We start from the raw sequence: 9,162 nt of genomic DNA, 5'->3' as shown, positions 1-9,162 counted from the left end.
TGATTCTTGATCAAATCCCGAACAGCTTTTTGTCTAGGGCCGCTATTCAAGCCCCTTACATTCCATGAGAGCACAATCATTTAGGAGGATTGGAAAAGTGAGAATCCAAAGTCTTCACCGACCCTGACTCCACCAAATTTTCTCCCATCAGTTTGATTTTATCCAAATCCTTCTTCCTGTCGACCTTTGAGTTCTTCTCCGTAGCAATTTTCTTGATGTCCTTCTGATGCAGACCCAAGTGAACTGAAGACTTGTTACTCTTAGCCCCAGCCAGTTCCAATTTCAGGGCTAGCTGAGAGCCCTCCCCCCCAACTGAAATTGCCTCCGAACCCGAAGTGATTCCTAGTTGGACTCCTATTGACTGGTCCATCTCCATTTGCTGGCTGCCAATCACTTGCAGGGCCTGAGTAAAATCCTCAATACCACTTTCCGGACCCCCTCCTGACGCAGCTAGTTCCAAGGGAGTTAACCCTAGGTTCACTTCTTGATGGCAAAGGTCGTCCAAGGCCTCAAATCTGTTAAAAGTATCTTCCTCTTGTCTCTCTTGTAAGGACCTCTTTTGTCCTCGATTCTTGTTCCTTGTCTTAACTGAGACAAAACCATCAACACCCTCCACCTCGGCCGACATAGAGGCTTTACCTTTATCAGCCCTATCTTGACTCTGAGCCGGTTGTTGAGGTTGGCGAACCACTGGTTTATATCTAGGGCACTTATGTTGTAAATGTCCATACTCATGACACAGCCTACAGCGAAAAGGTAAAGTCTCGTAATCTAGCTGTTGGACCCATGAATAAGAGCCCGCACTCATATCTAGAGCATCTGGGAAAGGTTTACTAAGATCAATTTCAACACAGATACGAGCAAAAGTCATTACCTTTCTTCTTAGGGTTTGCGTTGAGGATCCCACTGGCTTCCCCAGCAGTGCAGCCAGCATCCGTAGCACATCCTCCCGACAGCATTCCACAGGAAAACGAGGCAAACGAACCCACACAAGAACCCTATTTGGGAGCTCCTCCGACGGGTTAAACCCTGCATGTCATGGCTTGATGAACAACCCCACCTGATTGTAAAAATACGGACCTCCCTCAAAGACCCTATTGCGATGCTCCATGCAGTTGAAGGTAACCATGAAGTAGTTGTTTGCCAGCATCATAATCTCCATTTCCCCTTCCGACACCCAAGTCCTTTGCGCCCAGTTTTCCAGAAACTGCAAAGAAACCCTCATTCCCAAAAACTTGCAATAAAGCGAATGTTTTGAAAAGTACTCAACGTCTTCAGCAATCAATTCCGGAGGAATAACCAGCTTCAATCTCTCATTGCATCTCTCCAGGCAACCATTAATCTTCGTAATGCGAGAACCACCAGCAGTCCCCGATCCTGATTTAGATGAGAAAAGGTTATTGTTAAAAGTCTTGATACTCTAGAATGGGGGTTTTGAACCCACCGCAGCGCGAAAATCCATGACTGGAAGAACATGCGATTCCTTACCCCCACTACTCGACATCAGAGCTCCGACAAAAAAACTAAGGAAAGAGAAAGACCCCCACCCCGAAGGGCCCCTTGAGGCAACACCGGACCAGCAAGTCCACCCCCTCAAAGCACACCGAGAAGGAGTGCCTACCTACACCCCTAACCCCTAAACCACCCATGGCCCACAGCAACCCCCAACCCCCAGCCGCAAGCAGACCACCCTCCTCCCCCCGCAACCCCAAGCCGCACGCAGACCTACCTCCACTCGCAGCCCCCCCCTTCTGAAAAACCCACTCCACCCCCCGCAGAGCCTACCTCGACCCCACCTGCAACTCCTCTCCCCCGCAGCGCCTGCACCAACTGCTCCTCGCCTGCAGCTCCACCTCCCGCGAGCTAGGGCAACGAAGCCCTAGCTCGGCCGCCCGTAGAAACTTGCACGCGCGCCATCCTCATCTCGATTTTGGATTCTTATTTTGGTTGGTTACATACTTTCTATCATTTTGGAGTATATTTTATCAACCCACATATAATATAATTTATTCACCCATTTTGAATTTAACCAATGAGAGTGAAGGGTAGGTAAAGTAAATAAAATATACTTGTTTAGCTAAGTGGGATTGTTTTATTTCTCTATTTAATTTAATGTGTTCATACACCCCACTTAGTAATAAAAGTCAAACTATGGAATAAATATAAGTTGTAAATAAATAATCCAAAAGGGGATTAAAATCAAATAAACCAAAAGTTAATAACATAAATTAAAGAACCAAATAAATGTAAGATATCAATTAAATATCAAACCAAAGAAAGTCAAATAAATAATTAAATAATCAAATACCATTAAAATAAAATCACAAATATTAAATAAATATTAAATAACAATGAAGCTCATCAATTATTAAATAATCATAAAATCAATAGACGTTAATTATCAATAAATATAAATACCAGATAATTAAATATTCAGAACTCATAAATTAATTACTTAAAAATAAACATTACCAAATATAAAACTACACATCAAGAGCCACATAATGACTAACATAATCAAGTAAATCAACTGGCGTACATTGAACTCACCAAACCAAAAGACCAAGCTTACTAACTGACATGGCGAATTATGTCAAGACGTCAACTACACACGATGAACAACTTAGACCTAGAGTATGTGAGGGGAAACTCATGCCATCTCCTAACCACATTAGCCATTGGAATTAAAGACATGCTCAGACCTGTGAAGCCAGGTGGAGTCGATGTCTGGTACCTGCAAAATCCTGCAACCACAAAACGACAATACCACATATACATATACATTTATATAATACGGGCAAGTGATAGAGAATCGCGACGACACATCACGCTCGCAATGAGTGATGTGGAATTGTCTCTATCACGAAGACAGTCAAACAATAGTCAAACACATCTCATAAACATCTCATCATAGGTAATCATGAAGTAGGGTTAGCATAATCATAATCATCATCAAAACCATGATAAATCTAATCTATCAATAATTCATCATATAGTGAGCATATAAAATCCATCCAGTACATATATCATCAAATCACATGATAAATCATGATAATACCAACATCCATATAGATAATCAAAATAGCATATGTCCAATAGTGTCTAACATCAATCATAAGTCATTGAAGCAACACGAGTAATCATCATCCAAAACATCAAAATATAGTCTAGATAAGTCTATCAAGCATAATATGAAAGTCAACTCTAGTCAAAATAAGTCGAATCAAGGGTGGACACTACACACTAACCCTAGTTCATGATTACAAATGATGAGTTGATTGTGCGACGTGTTTGATCATTGTATGACTATCTTCATGAGAGGGACGATGTCACATCACTCATTACAAGCAGGATGTGTCATTATGATTCCCTATCACTTGCATGTTGTGATATATATATATATGCATATGTTGTATCATTGCTTTGTAGTTGCAGAATTTGTAGGTACTAGAGACCGACTCCACCTAGCTCTACAGGTCTAAGTGTGTCTTTAAATCACAATGGTATGTGGTTCGAAGATGGCATGAGTTTCCCTTCACATACTCTAGGTCTAAGTTGTTCACTTTGAGTCGTCAGCATCTCGACATAATTCGCCATGTCAGTTAGTGAGATGTGGTCTTCTAGTCATTGTGAGTATGCTAGTTATTGTTGATTTATTTGATGTATTTATGTGTGATTTTATAGTTAGTAATGTTTAATTTAATTTATTGGATTATTGGCCTTTTGAGTATTTAATTATTTGATGTTTAATGTTTATTTATTTAATGTTGATTTATGATTTATTTAATATTTATTGTTTAATTTATATTTGTGGTCTATTTATTTATTTAGTGTTTAATATTTCTGGCTTAATTATTTGTTGTTTATTAATTCCTCTTCAACTTTAATGTTGATTAATATTTATTAGAGGTTATTTAATTATTTTATTAGCCTTTAGGTTATTTATTTAATCTTAGCCTATAGTATTTGTATAATTTAATTATTATTTTGTGTGGGGGTAACAAAGTATTTATGTTATATCTCTTTTTACATCCCACTTATATTTATAAATGTGTTTTATATTATTCTTACCTACCCTCTATTCTCATTGGTTGATTTTGAGGTTAGGATTTTGGCTTGGAGGCTAGGGTTTTAGTTTGGTTTTCATTTTATTCGACAGCCTAGTCTTGTTGTCAGGTTACCATCCTTGAATCTTTTCTGCAGATTTTGATTTTATTGAGCTTGGATTTTTCTTGAAAGCTTGTTGGATTTCTTGTAGGTGCGTCATCAGATTCTTGTTGTCATTACTTCTATTTGCAGGTTGGAGGATTTCTCCTTTTGTGTTTTAAATTCTCATTTTCGGTGTATTCTTTGTGTCTGAAGAAATGGTTGTGTGTGGGTATTTTTGGGAGAAATAAATGATGCTCTGCAAAAAGAATTGTTAGGAAACACACCAACACAAGAGAAGCAAATGTTAGTGTCAGAAATGAAAGACTATCCTAAGCAAGCATATCAAGAGAGATATTAAACATGTAATGGAAAGCATGCAAATATAAAAGAGATATACTACACTCCTCCAAATGCTAACCAATATGTTCATTGTTGCACCTCCCTTGTTCCTCTCCTCTCCAAGTTCTATATGAGTGTAGCTCTCATCTTTGCACTACTATGGAAGTCTTATGGAGATTCAAGATTGAAAATGATTATGATTATGCAAATACAAGCTTAATATGAGATAAATGAGTTAATTTGAGCTATGTTAATTTTAACCAAAAGAAGAACAAAGTAACTATGTTCCTAAATGTTCTCTCTCAAATTCACTATAACTTAGATGCATACAAGATTTCTGGATCTGGATTATGAAGGAATTGGCTCTATTTATAGGAAAAATAGAGAAATGGATGGTTGAGATTGAGTAATCTCAACAAGGGTTTGGATTTAAAGGTTTATGATCCATGTGAGGGCTTTCAACCCAATCCCAGGATGACAAATGTCAACATAAGATGGCTTGAGAGGAGAGGGAAGAAGCATTGAATGCTTGAGATGACATGAAGGTTAGCTTGGGAGGTAAGGTTAGCCTTGAGTTGAATGAATAAAACCATTATCCAATGAATAATGCCTTTATCCAATGGATAAACTCTTGTGCAAAAGTTAGTGAGAATAACCATGGTCAAAGCAATGAATGCTTGAAGAGACCCATGAGTTAAATGGAGGTTGAGTTAGAGGGGAAGTCTCTAATCATGTAGGTGAGTTGAGTTAACCATTAATGGTTATGTAAGAGCCATAAATGGTCATGTAAGAGCCATTAGTGGTTTGGAAGACTTTAGGGGTTAACTTGTTAGATACATAAAGCATTTAATGTTTTTCAAAGACTTTGGAGGCTTTGAGAAGTGACTTCAAGTTGCTTAGGAATGTGACAATAATTAGGGAGGATGATTAGGCTAATTAGGAATGATTAGAAGAACTTAGAAAGTGGTTAGAAGAGTCTAGAAGGGGATTTAGGATTGCAAGTGGGTTTAGTGGGTGAGGGAAAATAGGACTTTAATTAAAATAAAATTAATTTATTTCAATTGTGGTTGCAACTTGCATTTGTAGGAGAATGCAAGTTGGGAGGGCGGGGGGGGAGGCGGGCGTAGTTTAGGGATTTAAATAAATGTTTTAATTATTTATTTAAAAGAGGAAAGGGGGTTGAATTAAATAAATATGTTTTATTCATTTAATTGATTTTGAGTGTGGCTTAATGAATTAATTTAAATAAATAGAATAATTTATTTAATTAATAGGAGAAGAGGTTGAAGATAAATTAATTAAATATTAATTTAATTAACCGGTTATTGATGGTTAAATAATCAAATAAATAGTAAATATTCATTTAATTAAGTGGACAGATTTATGTGACTACAATATTTATTTGCATAGTTTATATTATAAGGTTAAACTTTAGGAATGGAAAAAAATACTTTATTTTCATTGGCTGGAAGTATTGTCCTAAACGCATGGCACTGTGCAATTCCTTGTTTGTGATATCCCTATATTTGGCTTCATATTATTGTTTGGATTAGTAGATTTATGGAGAGCCTTGTTTTTTATTAGGTGAAAAATGGGTTTTGAGGGGACTCGAAACCCCATACAACAGGTTTTGGAGGGACCCAAAACCCAATAGATTTTACCGGGATCTAGAACCCAACAAAGTAGGCTGCTAAAATAAATAAACTATGAAAAACCGCAGCCAAAATCCAGTAAAGATGACTAAAACCAGCAACAACTAGCATAGTCGCGCCACACCCAACAAAGTTACAGCTCCAAACTATAGCACGAAACAGTAATAATCGAGGGTATACCAAGCACCCTCAGCCAACTATCAGGGTTTTGAAAGGTACCCCTAACCTTCGATAACAACACCATATTACAGCAGATATTCATACAATTTGAATCTGGCCAGTAGGGGTTTTGAAAGGCTCCCTCAACCTTCAAACTGGGTTTTAAAATGGAACCCAAAACCAGCAACTAGGGGATTTTCCAGGCACCCTCAACCTTAAATGATGAGTTCAGAACTCCAAACACATGATTTTCCCCAAACCAAAGACATCAGAAAGACAAACTATGCCCTTTAAAACTATTAGCAACCGTCCTGCCTATAGGATAAACCAGAAACCCACAACTAGAAAAAGGGGGAACAAAGACCCCAAAACACAGAAGGAAGGAGGCCAAACCAAGAAACAACAAAAAGGAACCAGTCCAGGAGACAAGCTGGGAGTCTGGAGTATGGAGAGCCTTGTTGTGTTCAGTAGTTTTGGGCTTATTTGTGAGTCTGGTTGTCACTGTGAGTTTTCCTAGACGGGCATTTCTGTGAAGGGAGAGTTGCAGAGATATACACTTGGTTCTTTTTTTTATAGTTGTTTATAATTAGTTCATGTTTTTCCATGAGTGCTATGTTGAATAGAGAATGTGTTATAAATTGGGAATAAGCTTGTTGTGAAGTGTATTCTGTGACAATTGAGTCGGGAACTCTTATGTTTGAATTTGCAATTTATCCTTCATGTATTTATGGATTTGCAATCTATTTGTTGCTCTTGTTTTGTCTTGTCTGGGCATCACTTATCCTTTTGGTTTCAAGACTTAAGTATTTTTACTTGATTTTTATATTGGATTCTTATTTCTCTCTCTTTTCGTCGATTTTGTGTTCTAAGTCATATGCGCCATTTATTTAATCATATGTGCTAAACATTTGTTCAAATGCGCTACTTAATTAGTCATATGCGCTAATCTATTAAGCGTATGCACCAAAACAGAGAGTAAATGTGCCAGTTAAGGTATCAATTGCGCTTCATAAATTATCGCATGCGCTTCAGGGTTGGTCAAATGTGCCAGTTTGTTGATCAAATGCGCTAATCTGGCTTATTTAAGTGTTTCTCCAGTTTGTCAATCCGTGATGTCATTTTTTGACCTATTTTCGTACCAAAGGCATATTTGGAAGTTTGTTGATGTTCTCTAGTTCTGTATTTGTCAAATTTAGAGATCTTTTATAGTTTTTGCTTCTATATGATGTTGTGCTTCGCTATTTTGGATTGGTGCCCTCTATCATGCTGAGAAGTCGTGGTAGAGAGGGTCGATTTATTGATTTCAAATCAGCAAGTTGATGTGCCTTGTTGTTGGAATTCTTCATTGTATTGTATAGGTTTGATTGCCTTATTATGGCTTTGATGCTTTATTATGCTATGAGGCTCCTTGCTTACTTGGCATTATGATTATTGGATGTCCATGTATGTGTATGTTGCATGATGTTGATTATGGGTTTCAGATTTATATGTTGCTATGAGCCTCTCATTGCATTTATGTTTTGGAAACATGTTAGGGGAAGCGGTCTTCTTTGTGATGACTGGAATCATAAGAGATAGGCTTGCATGAGGTTCCTTGTAAGGATACATGAAGTCTAGATCGTCAGAGTGCATTGGAAGTTTACCATGATTGTAATCAAGTGATAACATTAATAATGAATTAATGGAATGGGTAGTTAGATTCACTAATCAAGATAATTAATAGTTGAACCCCATGACTTGATCCTAGGGAGGATGTTTTAGGATAGGCATGGGAAGCTCATTGCGATGGCAAGTCAATCTCCCTTGATCTCTCATAGGTTGAGATGGCTCCACATGTCCATCAGGCTTATGCCTTGTGTTATAGTATTTATTATAGGATGGCGTTTGATGACACTCCACTCCTACATGTATCCCCTTGTTAATCGTAAATATACCATGTTGATTTGCATCTATGACTTGTTTATTTGTAAGCCTCTAGGAATTTCTTCTTGTGATTGCTTGTGGTTGGTTCCTGCTTGAAAGTCCGCGTATAGTTTAGTCTCTTTGGTTTTTAGGTGCCAACTTAGGTCTAGAGTGTGTGTTGGGACCTTGTGTCATCTCCTAGCACGGGGGGTGGTTCCTTTGGTTCCACGTGGTTAGGTGGTTGGTGTTTTTCAACCATTGGGATATTCTCTTGGATTCTTCATGCGTGGATGTGGATTCTTCATCATTGTAGTAGTTATGGATGTATCTTGTAGCAGATTTATGTAATGGATATCTTGGATTCATGTAATGTATTATCATGTAAAGATGTAGATGTATTAGGAAGAGCCACGCTCGTGATGTATTATCCATATGATCGAAATTGTAATTGTATTGTAGTTGGTATCTTAGGAATGTGACATGATTTGTAATAAGGAGACTATGAGATGTATGGTGATGATCTTGAATGATGAAAGTAAATGGTTGCATGAAAATATCATCTTTGTAATAGGTTTAGAATTGAAAGGGAATTGATTTATGTTATTATGTTTATTGGTTAGTTTCCATGGTTATCATCTAGGATGTAGATTAATATGTGAATGAACCTTAAGAGAAAGGAATGTGCATAATATAGGAATCGTGAATGTTAATTAATATCATGCTAGATGATAATGTCATTCATGTGGTTGCATTGGAAAGTTAGGAAAGTATGCATAGCATATAGGATGGTATGAAGATTCTTGCACTTGAGATTAATGTTAAAGAAAATGATCATGCAAGGAATATAGATGCATGTGTAGCATGGATAAGGAAATTAAGCATAGATGATTATGTTTATGCTTTAGATATTGCAATATCATTATGGATGGATAAAGATCACATAGGTAGGAAATGGTTAAGG

The sequence above is a fragment of the Cryptomeria japonica genome, chromosome 8, assembly GCF_030272615.1.
Source record: "Cryptomeria japonica chromosome 8, Sugi_1.0, whole genome shotgun sequence".
Taxonomy (NCBI): Eukaryota; Viridiplantae; Streptophyta; class Pinopsida; order Cupressales; family Cupressaceae; genus Cryptomeria; species Cryptomeria japonica.
Note: the sequence above shows the minus strand (reverse complement) of the source record.